This window comes from Colias eurytheme, chromosome 24 (genome assembly GCF_061535395.1).
Source record: "Colias eurytheme isolate Ceu_HAF_F1 chromosome 24, ilColEury1 Martin Lab GWU primary, whole genome shotgun sequence".
NCBI classification, from domain to species: domain Eukaryota; kingdom Metazoa; phylum Arthropoda; class Insecta; order Lepidoptera; family Pieridae; genus Colias; species Colias eurytheme.
Window position 1 is genome coordinate 7,519,539 of NC_143003.1, and position 12,546 is coordinate 7,532,084.

General features: G+C 33.7%; 1 protein-coding gene across 2 annotated transcripts in view; it reads right to left on the bottom strand.

The window, feature by feature from the left end:
- Nucleotides 1-12,546, bottom strand: part of PMCA (plasma membrane calcium-transporting ATPase 3) — a 126,064-nt gene that overhangs the window by 103,738 nt on the left and 9,780 nt on the right. For both annotated transcript variants that reach the window (XM_090115776.1, XM_090115775.1), the window contains exon 2: nucleotides 7,300-7,610. The gene's annotated coding sequence lies outside the window, so the exon portion shown is untranslated. The remainder of the gene's footprint in view (nucleotides 1-7,299; nucleotides 7,611-12,546) is intronic.

Genomic DNA, 12,546 nt, shown 5'->3' on the forward strand with positions numbered 1-12,546 from the left:
ACCGAAAGCCTATCGACCGATTGGTCTCTTACCTGTTCTCGGCAAAATCTTCGAAAAGATGTTGGTCGCCCGACTCAGGTTCTACTTGCTGCCCAAAATAAGCCCCCACCAGTATGGTTTCATGCCACAGAGGAGCACCGAAGACGCCCTCTATAGACTAGTGAACCATATCAGAGATAAGAGGGAGGAGAAGAAGGTTTCTGTTGTGGTTTCGCTGGACATAGAGGGAGCTTTCGACAGCGCCTGGTGGCCAGCCATAAAGGTGCGGTTGGCCGAAGTTGGGTGTCCGGTGAACATGAGGCGGGTGATTAGCAGCTACCTGAGTGAAAGGGGAGTGAACGTAAGGTATGCAGGTGTGGAAGTAAGTAGGGAGACCAACAAGGGGTGCGTACAGGGGTCCATAGGTGGACCACTCCTGTGGGACCTCTTGCTGGATCCCCTGCTGTGGATGTTAGAGGAGATGGAAGTGTTCTGTCAGGCGTTTGCCGACGACATAGTGTTAGTGTTCGATGGAGATACGGGTTTAGAAGTAGAGGTCAAGGCAAACCGCATATTAGCAAAAATTGACGAATGGGGTGTCAGAAACAAGCTGAAATTCGCGCCACACAAGACATGTGCCCTGCTCTCGACACGAAAACTAAAATATGACAAGCCACGACTTACAATGGGGAGTGTGGACATCAAATATTACGATAATATTAAGATACTGGGCCTAATTATTGATGGCGGCCTGACATTCAACGACCATGTCGGGAGCGTTTGTAAGAAGGCAATCGCCCGCTACAAGCTGTTAGCGAGAGCAGCCAGAGTAAGTTGGGGGCTTAACCCCCAAGTAGTTAAGACCATATATATCGCCGTTATAGAACCGACTATCTTGTATGCATCAGCAGCGTGGGCGCCCACAGCGGAAAGGATGGGGGTCCGAAAGAGGCTCAACACCGTTCAACGAGGTTTTGCCCAGAAGATCTGCAAAGCATATCGGACTGTCTCTCTGAACTCTGCGTTGCTGTTGGCTGGGATACTCCCTCTTGATCTCAGAATACTCGAAGCTTCGAGGCTCTATGAGATCAAGAGGGGCGTGTCGCACCCGGCGGTGATGAGGGACAGGGAGGTGGAACGAATGGCACCCGCGATTGAGGACCCACATCCGGCAGAGCAGGTAGAGCTGGGGTTCGTCTTGGTAGATGAGGGCACCTATGCCGACGTGGTTGACAGCCACGCCCATAGGATCTATACGGACGGCAGCAAGATTGAGGGTCGAGTCGGAGCCGCCCTTTCTGTATGGGAAGGTGCGATCGAGACAAAGACGGTTCCTCACCTGTTACTCGAGTGCCCTATTTTTGCAAGCAATAGATATGCTATTGAACAAAAATTAGGCATGGCGATGACGGGTGAGAATCTACCTTCCGCCCTGGGGGATAAGTTTAGGGATACTTTCTTTAAATATTGTAAATATATTGTAGAAGTAGTCAATAAGCGAAATAATGGGGTGTGATGTGATTCTGTGATATTAGGGATAGTTTCAATTGTTGTAGAATTTATTTTATTTATTTTATTTACCAGTATTTTAATATTTAATTTTGTATTTGTAATATTTTTATTTTGTAATAATTCTATTTTTAATTTATTATGTGGATATAAATTGTGATTGTAAATAATAATATATAATAAAAAAAAAAAATGAAAATAACGTCTCTGGACAATATTCCAGAGGTGGCGCGAACACCCTGTGATGGCGGGTGCCTTTTTTAAAAAAAAAAAAAAAAAAAAAAAAAACTAGCACAGTAATACAATATTATAGATATTGTAATACTTATAGATATTGTAATACTGTGGTACTAGCACAGTATTACAATATTATTTCCTATAGAAGATATTGTAATACTGTGGTACTAGTAGAAATTTATAAAAACACATGGTTAAGATTATACATTACATATAAAATATTAGTCGCTTTTCCGGCATCATCAATACCAATTAATAATTATTATGTGCCTATACATCCACTATATTATATAGTTGCTTTCATCAATTAAACTGCCTACGATTCGACAAGTAAAACAAAATTATTGTAGGTAATTAATTACTACGTAGGTATATCAGATATCAATTAATATTGACGTAGGAAATTCCTTTACCTAGGTATATTTTTATGTGTGTTATCATTCTGATATCTGAATCTAATGAAATTACATCGATTTTTAATAAATAATAATTTGTGTTTATTCGTAAAATAGGTATAAGGTCGCAATTCTAATCTAAATAATGTTTATAAATTAGGATTTTAGATATTGTGCATTGCTAATTGTTAAAATTCCACTGAATAGGTACCTAACGTTTTCAATTCTGTAAAAAATAATAAACATACCATTTTTCATAAACATACAAAAATTCCAAGCTTTCACATTTCCATCCATCTTTTTCATTTAGACACATCGTATTTTCATGAAATAAAAGAAAAAATATTTTTACATTTCAAGGAAAATCTCACAGATGGCGGTAAGATGTGAAATGGTACCCCAATTTGGGGTATAAAACAAAATGGTGCAGAAACTCACGATGGAGAGGTTTAGGGTAATGTGGTTGAGGTATTCGTATTTCGTATAACATACTGTGACACGCGACACGCACTGCGTCTGCACGTAACTTGGACGTGAAAGAAAATGGAGGTCAAGTTATGGGCGTATAGCGGAAAAGAATATTGTGGTAGTACTGTGTCTATAAATAATATTGAAGTCTGCTTACCTCTATATAGTCATTTATGTAATACTTACATTTTACGATTTACATTATATTATGGTAGAGGAGTTTGTAGCCCAAAATATGATGACATTTTATCTTATATGTATAACGTTCGACGTTCTGAAATTGTTCAGAACATGGAAAAAATATCGCATTGTTAAAACGTCCTTGTAAGGTCTTTAAATTTTCATTTAAAAATTTAAGTACACTACCTATACTGGTCACTAATGAATCCCAAACTGTGTAAACAACCCGCCTTATGGTTATAGCACTGTATTTTGTTCCAATATTAACTCGCTCCGCTAATCGCTACCACCTATGACTTCCACGTGCATCTTATTGTTTGACGTTCGTTTGATTTATGGCTACAGTCCCGCCTTTATTTCAGTTCTCTGAAAGTCATCATTCGGTTTTTACGATCCAGCCGATATGCTTCATGTAGTTGTATCAAATGTCGTATCAGGAAGTCGCCAAGCTGTTTGTTTTGTGATTCCTGAACGATAATTTAACGATACGATTGTTGGTTAAATTGGTACGTGGTGATGATAGTGTATATCGTAAACTGCTGTACTGATTTTGATGAAACTTTAATGCCCGTACTTTCTCGGTGTGTGTAGTACTAACATATTGCAGTCTAACAGATATCTGTATTTTATTTAAAATGAAGTCTTTTTCAGATCTTAAATTTTTTCGAACTATAGCCAAAACCTTCTAACAAATAAAGTTAATCCGCAAGTGCAGTCAACGGAAAAGCTAGTCCTTACAGAAGCTTAACATCGCGTGACGTCACGGAAGCTTTTGTGACTCGCAAGTAATCCTACGTAGTATGTACCTCTATATTTTATTTCAATTCACTATTAACTGTTTTTAAGATGACAATTGCCGTATAGTTAGTGAATTTATTTGAGTAAAGCAATGTATTAACTATTAATAGTGAGAGTAGATCTACTCTAGATTACAAATCGGTCCTAGTTTATAAGAATGTATATTCGTAAACACTATCTAGTAAAAATTTACATAATTTGTTTGGTAGTTTGAATTTGAACACTCAAGATTACGAAAACAATTATGTATTTTAATTACTGGAAATGGAATCGTTTTCATTAAATATGTCAGTATTCAATTCGTCAAAGGATTTATTCAACAAAAATCTTGCCGAAATTATCTTGACATAAATCATTCTAATTACAACTTTCAATTGTTACCTCCACATTTAAATTTAACTACAAAAAATCACGCAACAGGCCATTTTATATCCAAATGAAGTGAAACTTTATAGAAATGCATTAAAATTAGCAGAGCATTTTTGAGAATACAAATTGAAATGTTGGGGTGACCAATGACGTCAGTTTAAGCACGAATGTCGTGACCAATCGGCGTATCGATGGCCCTTGAAAACTCATCACAATTTGACTACGAAATAATATATTTAAAATGTAAAAGCTAAATTAAAACTTATAAACTTTAAAACTATTTCAGCTTATTTTTCAGGGCTTTTATATAACTTAAATTGATAAACTTTTTAGCATTATTTTCAGGGCTTTTGTATGATAAGTCTCAACATCTATACTAATATTATATTATAAAGCTGAAGAGTGTGTTTGTTTGTTTGAACGCGCTTATCTCAAGAACTACTGGTCCGATTTGAAAAATTCTTTCGGTATTGGATAGCCCATTTATCGACGAAGGTTACCTATATATCATCACGTTAAGCCACGTGGGTGAAACCGCGGAGCGCAGTACGTCATAAATGTATCTAAAAACTTTTTGAAGTGAAAACTTCTTTAGTGGCGTTGGGTATAAAATCTACAAAAATACATTCGAAGTTGTATAGTCCATACTAATATTATAAATGCGAAAGTAACTCTGTCTGTCTGTCTGTTACTCAATCACGCCTTAACTACTGAACCAATTTGCATGAAATTTGGTATAGAGATATTTTGATACCCGAGAAAGGACATAGGCCACTTTTTATTGCGAAATATGTACAATAATATTATGTAGTAGTTAATAATATCAAATCTTTTTTATTTCTTACTTTTCCGTTTTTGAAGTCGGTTGTTTTTAACGCAGTTATTTTTATTTAATACTTTTTAGTGTATTTTTCAACACGAATCAAACGAGCCCAAACTCGATAAAGTTGAGTCAATATATTACTGAGTTCCTATGGCCACCTTCCGATTCCATCATCAAATCAGCTTCATGTCATGATAATGTTTCATCGCTATCAAATTTACATACGTATACAAAATTTCAGCTCAATCGGTTACCGGGAAGTGAATCAAAGTTACTTAAGCTACATATCAACTTAGTCATCGAGTACAGACAAAAATGCTCATAAAATTAAAACTACTGGGCCTATCCGAAAAAAAAATTATGGGGGAGTGGGACCAATTCGACACCATCCCGCATCGAACAAAAAAGAATCACGTAAATCGGTTCAGAAACCTTGGAGTAATCGGTGTACGTATACATAAAAAAAAAAAAATATACCGGCCGAATTAATAACCGCATATAATCGCATGGAGAGCTTAATTTTCATTAAAGGCTCTAATCGCACGGAAAGCTAAATTTTCACAAAAAACTCTCATCGCACGGAGAGCTTAATTTTCACAAAAAGCTTTAATCGCACGGAAAGCTAAATTTTCACAAAAAAGCTCTAATCGCATGGAGAGCTTAATTTTCACAAAAAGCTCTAATCGCACGGAGAGCTTAATTTTCACAAAAAAGCTCTAATCGCATGGAGAGCTTAATTTTCATAAAAAGCTCTAATCGCACGGAAAGCTTTATATTCACAAAAAGCTCTATTCGCACGGAAAGCTTAATTTTCACAAAAAAGATCTTATCGCATGGAGAGCTTAATTTTCACAAAAAACTCTAATCACACGGAAAGCTTAATTTTCACCAGAAGCTCTAATCACACAGAGAGCTTAATTTTCACAAGAAGCTCTAATCACACGGAGAGCTTAATTTTCATAAAAAGCTCTAATCGCACAGAAAGCTTAATATTCACTAAAAACTAATCGCATGGAGAGCTTAATTTTCATTAAAGGCTCTAATCGCACAGAGCTTAATTTTCACAAAAAGCTCATATCGCACGGAGAGCTTAATTTTCACAAAAAGCTCTAATCGCACGGAGAGCTTAATTTTCACAAAGAGCTCTAATCCCATGGAGAGCTTAATTTTCACAAAAAGCTCTATTCGCACGGAAAGCTTAATTTTCACAAAAAAACTCTAATCGCACGGAGCTTTATTTTCACAAAAAACTCTCATCGCACGGAGAGCTTAATTTTGCTCATTAAGCTCTAATCGCACGGAAAGCTTAATTTTCACAAAAAGCTTTAATCGCACGGAGAGCTTAATTTTCACAAGAAGCTCTAATCGCACGGAGAGCTTAATTTTCACAAAAAGCTCTAATCGCATGGAGAGCTTAATTTTCACAAAAAGCTCTAATCGCATGGAGAGCTTAATTTTCACAAAAAGCTCTAATCGCACGGAGAGCTTAATTTTCATTAAAAGCTCTAATCGAACGGAAAGCTTAATTTTCACAAAAATCTCTAATCGCACGCAGAGCTTAATTTTCATTAAAGGCTTTTATCGCACGGAGAGCTTAATTTTCACAAGAAGCTCTAATCACACGGAGAGCTTAATTTTCATAAAAAGCTCTAATCGCACGGAAAGCTTAATTTTCATAAAAAGCTCTAATCACACGGAGAGCTTAATTTTCATAAAAAGCTCTAATCGCACGGAAAGCTTAATATTCACTAAAAAACCACTTTTTATTGCGAAATATGTACCACGGGCGAAGCCGGGGCGGACCACTAGTTATTTATAAATTAAAGGATTTATAAGTATTAACTGACTATCTGTGTATCGGAAACACAGGATTGCTTTTAAAAATAAATACTAGAAAGTCGACGTTAATTCGCTGGATCAGGAATATTTTAATGGAAAAGGTTTTTGTTTGTATTTTTCCGAATAATATTACTTGCTCTATGGTTGTTTACGTACAGATTATACACGAAGTGTTATTAACCCTTGTGAATTAAATCTCTATGGTATTATGAAGAATCAACAAAAATTATATAGGTAAGTTATTGTATAACTACAAAAATATAAATGAGAATCATGAAAAATATATGCTTCTGTAAGTTTTGTGTTGAAAAATGTTAGTAAGTAGGTATATGTTTAAAGTTAATAAATACTGAAATAGTTTATAGCTAGCCTAAAAGTTAATTGGATTACATTAGTTATGATTTGGATTACATTAGTTATTAAGTGCATTTACATAATATGTTGAATTTATAATAATTTAGATAATGATTCTGATTTCACTAAATTGTAATTTATACAAGATAAGTCAGCCACTTTAAATTGGATATATTTTGGTATATGGATACAAGATTTGGGAAAATAAGGTAAGAATACCAAAACTTTTAACTCTTTTAATGAAAATCGATTCAGTACTTTTCTATTTACAGGAAGAACATTCTAGAATGCTGTCTATAGTAAGTATGAGGTTTCGTAATATAGGTAGGTATATCTACTTAAACTTACCTTTGCGGTTCGTCAGACAAGCACACGAGGCCCCTGTGCTATCCTCAGAGTCTTCATCACAGTCAGTCCACACACGAAAAACGATATTCGATATCAAATAATACTAGAAGGACATTTTTATTTAAAAAGCACCGAAAAGTCCAAAGTCTTTTAGTCTACAAGTGAGGTTTTTTGCTAACCCTAAATAAGCGGTTACCTAAATCGGTTTTTGTGTGTTTTAATACGTGGCGAAGCACGTGTCGTATACCCGTCCCGCTCCATATAAGGCGTTTTGGTTACACGGATCGTTCGTCTCTTTCGCACGACTGGGTCTGAAACAAAGATTAATTAATATTAGTTCATAAATCATAAACAATTTGGCAAAATGTAAGTTCATGAAACCTATTTTATAACGCCTACGATAATTTTAATAGCAAGTAATGAATAATCTTAATACTATAAAGGCGAAAGTTTGTATGGATGTATGGATGTATGGATGTATGGATGTATGGATGTTTGTTACTCTTTCACGTAAAAACTACTGAACCGATTACAATGAAATTTAGCACACATATAGAGGGTAACTTGGATTAACACATAGGATAGGTTTTATCCCGGAAATCCCACGGGAACGGGAACTATGCGGGTTTTCCTTTGAAAACGCGGGCGAAGCCGCGGGCGGAAATCTAGTAATTAATATAATGTTTATTTTTTTTTGTAACAAAGTATTCAGTGTTTAATATTTTTATGTTCATTAAGGAACCTAATAAGAACTGAAATTATTGAGAAAGTACATTTAAAATTGAATTTAATGCAAAAGACGTTTAAAGTATATGTACTTGTATACGTAGTATATTATTATTAGTCTGTGTATGTACCTATAAATGTATAAAAAAATCCACGTAGTTTTTGCAATGAACTTTTTTTATTTACTTAATTATTAATAGCATTAATAAAAATAAAATAAAAAAATCTTTCTAGCTAACTTTACTGATTATATACTTGATTTTCTTATTTTCACGGTCTCAACGCTTTCATTATTTTTTTGGCAAATTTATAAATAATCTTTATCTTACCGTCAAGAAAGCAAACCACATTTATTACAGACGTATTTAGTGTACATACTAAATTATTTTATTGAAGTTTTAATTTCATTACGATATCATTGAAAAGCGCTTCAAATAGTTGCTCTGAAAAGCTCATTTAAGTACCTATATTTTTACATAAGGTAAGGTACTTCAACGACGAATCTATTTTTTATCAAGCTTTTACATTTGCATACTCAAAATGAAACTTCATACACATCTTTACTTTATTTATATTATCATATTGAGCAAAGCCCTGGGTTCAAGTCAATGAAATTTAATAATAGTGTATATAATTTCAGACCTTAAAATCACAAAGACGTAAGTGACCTTATTTGGCGGGTATCACGGTGTATACCAAAACGATTAATCTTATTTTGACGTGCCATAATTAACTTTGAACCTCGTAGTCATTAGTTTATGTTTACAGTTGGTTTAGTTTTCTCATATAATAGTATGTTAGTTAGGTACCTAATAAGTTATTGTTATCTACTGATTTTGTAAAGTTCGTAGCAGGTAATTTCTTCCGAGTTGAAAGCTTTTTGTTTGTATAAAATCTCCAGTCTTATTTATTGACATCGTCTATTTTTTTATAAATCACAATATAAAAAATAAAATAAAAAAAATAAATGGCTGACGAAACGGCAACATACATTATATTTATTTAATAATAAACAGGTAAGTATATAAAACTTAAAGTAAATGCAAATTACATAAAAAGAATCATACTTATATTACCAGAGAAATTGAAAAAAAAAAACTAATACCTAAGTATTCATATAATAAAAAAAGTGATCAGATAGTCTACGACAGTGGTGTTGAGAACATCTCTAAACGGTCAAAGTACCAGAATGATTGTTTTTTTTTTGGATGTTTTCGAACACAATACAGAAAGATGGAGTGTTGGTGAATGACAGGCGAGGATGGCGCCCAGCTCCTCGTGACTGGCTTACTGCGTAGACACGGACCACCGAGAGACAGACAGACAAACTTTCATATGTTGTGTTGGAGGAAAAAACTTTGATATCGCGATTGGTAAGTTTTTGAGGAGGGTAGTTGATAGTGTGATTGTGAAAACTTTTTGGAATTGAGGTGTTCAGGGTTCGAGACTGACTAGGTTATATAGATTTCTTTACTTTTTTTGTTTTGTGATAATTTTATTTATCATTTTAGAATTTACTTTATATAGCGTAAGTATAAAACTAAACTTTGAATAATTAATGATATTGTATGAATTTTTGAAATAATTGTATTTATATTCCTATTAAGCAGGCTTTACAGAAATAAATTGTAAATTTAATATACAAAAGTATGAAACCTAATAATAGTAAAAGGCTTATAATATTTATTACAATAATTATTAGTTGAACATTTAATTAAAGGCTCGGCTAATCGCTGCACTGAGGAATTTGTTGAAAGTATGAAATCATTAATAAAGTTTTACATAATTAAATAACTATTGACCTATATAATTATATTAAAACATAAATCGATATTTTTTACCATTCAAAATAATTAAAATTCTGTACGAAAATGAAAATTAATAACAGCGCCATCTATCGGAGCTTTTAGCAATCACAAACACAATTCACCAAGTATTGACAATTGATTGGTACAAAGCTTGAAAATTCAACAAAAGCGTATTATTACGTAGATTTTGCGATATGAAATTTAGGTCGTTCATTTTATGAGTCGGAAACAGCTACGTCCATAAAATAGTCAGCAATTAATATATAATGCTATGCAGATGATCAAATATTTGCGCCTTATGAGCTATCAAAATGTTGTGAGGAATTGTGGCGCCTTTATCGACTCTAGGATAATTTATTTGTTATTGTGACTTTAAAATAATAATCTATACTTTAATATTATAAAGCTGAAGAGTTTGTTTATTTGAACACGCCAATCTCGGGAACTACTGGGCCGATTTGAAAGATTCTTTCGGTGTTAGATAGCCCATTCATCGAGGAGGCTATAATATATTATCTCGCTAAGACCAACAGGAGCAGAGCACTGCGGGTAAACCGCGGAGCACAGCTAGTGTCTAATAAAGCTTTAAAAATAAATATTTAACCAAGTAAATAGGTACATCCAGTTTATTTATGGATGATAGCATTTCCGAATACATATACAAGGTTGATATTATGTCTACCGAACTAAAAATTTCCCGGATATAAACAAAGAAAGGAAAATATAATGGCTACTTTTTCTATGTGCACTACAATAAGCAAAACGAAGCGAAGAATATAGTTACATTATTCAATGTCTATGAACTTAAATGAACCATTTATTTAAAATACAAGCGCCTATTTCAGTGCTGCCAGATTGAAATAAAAATTAATACACACAAAGAAAAACTTTAACAGTAAAGAAACAACGTTATTACGCCAAGATATTATCCCCAAGAATATCTCGGAATTTATAAGTTTATTGACTTCCAGCTGACCTAGTTTTAACTGTAAGTAGCTTTTAGAGAAAACGTCAGGCGAAGGCTTTGTTTCGTGACGTGAGATTTAAGAAACGGCCCTGGATTCTTGTGCGGTTATTGTATATTATTTTAGGATCTTAATTCACTACATAGTATAAAACAAAGTCGCTTTTTCTGTCCCTATAAAACTGCGCAACGGATTTTGATGCGGAGTTTTTTGTAATAGATAGAGTGATTCAAGAGGAAGGTTTTAGTATATAATTTATTAGGTTTTAGACAAAGCGGGCGAAGCCGCGGGCGGAAAGCTGGTAATATTATAAACCTGTGTAAACCGTTGGCCTTGTAAAATGCTAAAAATAACCTATCTTCCAGTTTAACTAATTAAACGGCAAACGTACAGATAGTAATATGTCTAAAAATTCATGTCATTTTAATACAAACATAATATGGCTACTTTGATACAGATTGAATGACTCAAACACACCTGGACTACTGTATATTTTTTCAAAAGATTACATAATTTTACAGTAGTTAGTAGTTACATTGATAACGTCAAGTAAAAGTCTATTCATGTAAGTCTTTCTTATTTTTGGCACGGGTCCTTCGGGATTCCAAAATGGGGTCACAGGGTCGCAATTTTTGTCGAACACAAAAAATAATTGTGTCGATCAGTTGAGAAATATAACTGACTTATCGATGAATCAAGCCAAAAAATATACGCTATGAATTGAGCAATTTCATTGTATTTCTTACGAACTTAGTCAAAAAAGCATTACATAAATATTTAGGAGAATATTTTTTGTATAAAATAATTGAAATTGACAAATCATCCATTTTCCTCATTACTTTTTGTTATACATATTATGTATACCTAATCGCGTAATTTGGAAGTTATTATAAGAAATTTTCTAAGTCTTCATTCATCATAAGAAATGATTTCATTATAATTTATAAGAAACGCAGTATGAGTTTCTGATCAAACAGATACAAAATAATAAAAAAACGCAACGCCTACAAAACTAAAAATTTTGCATTCGTTCCAAAGCACTATAAAGATTTAGACACACCCAGAAAATGTACAATTTGACATAAATGTAATTTTTATTGCGCATATAGTCCAGATTCATCCCGCCTGACCGGCGTCTTGCCGACCTTGACTCTATGGCATTACCAGCATCCTTGACATGAGATTCCTTTTATTCTCCCTTCGTAGCCGAGTTCGTGGCGTGGAAACTGATTATTCACGATGTTAATGTTTTAAAAGGGTTTGTTTTATTGAGAAAACTCGTAATAGAAGCTATGTAAAGATGGAAGATATTTTTAAAGTACATACTGGATGGTTTGCAATGCAACTTGAAAAATGTAGCAACAAAATTCTGCGAAAATGGCAAAATTTATCGTTGTTTTAAAAAATGTTTGGAAAATAAAATAATAAAGTATACATATATGTATATACTTTATTTATTTTCCAAACACTATAGTGCGAAACTATATTAATCTAAAAGCCCAAATATCTAAATTGTTCATATTGACGAAAAAGAATGACTTTTATTTTCTAGTTCTCTATCTTCCTAGACCATATCTACTCATTTGTCTGGTCCAATGAGGAAACATACATCAAAACACTCAATATTTACGGGAATCAAACCTCTCTAATTCTCAGTTACAATAATAGACTAACTGATCAATAATTGAAAATTGTTTATTTCTTTTGGCCACGCCACGACGCTTGGCAGATATTCAATGACGTCCACG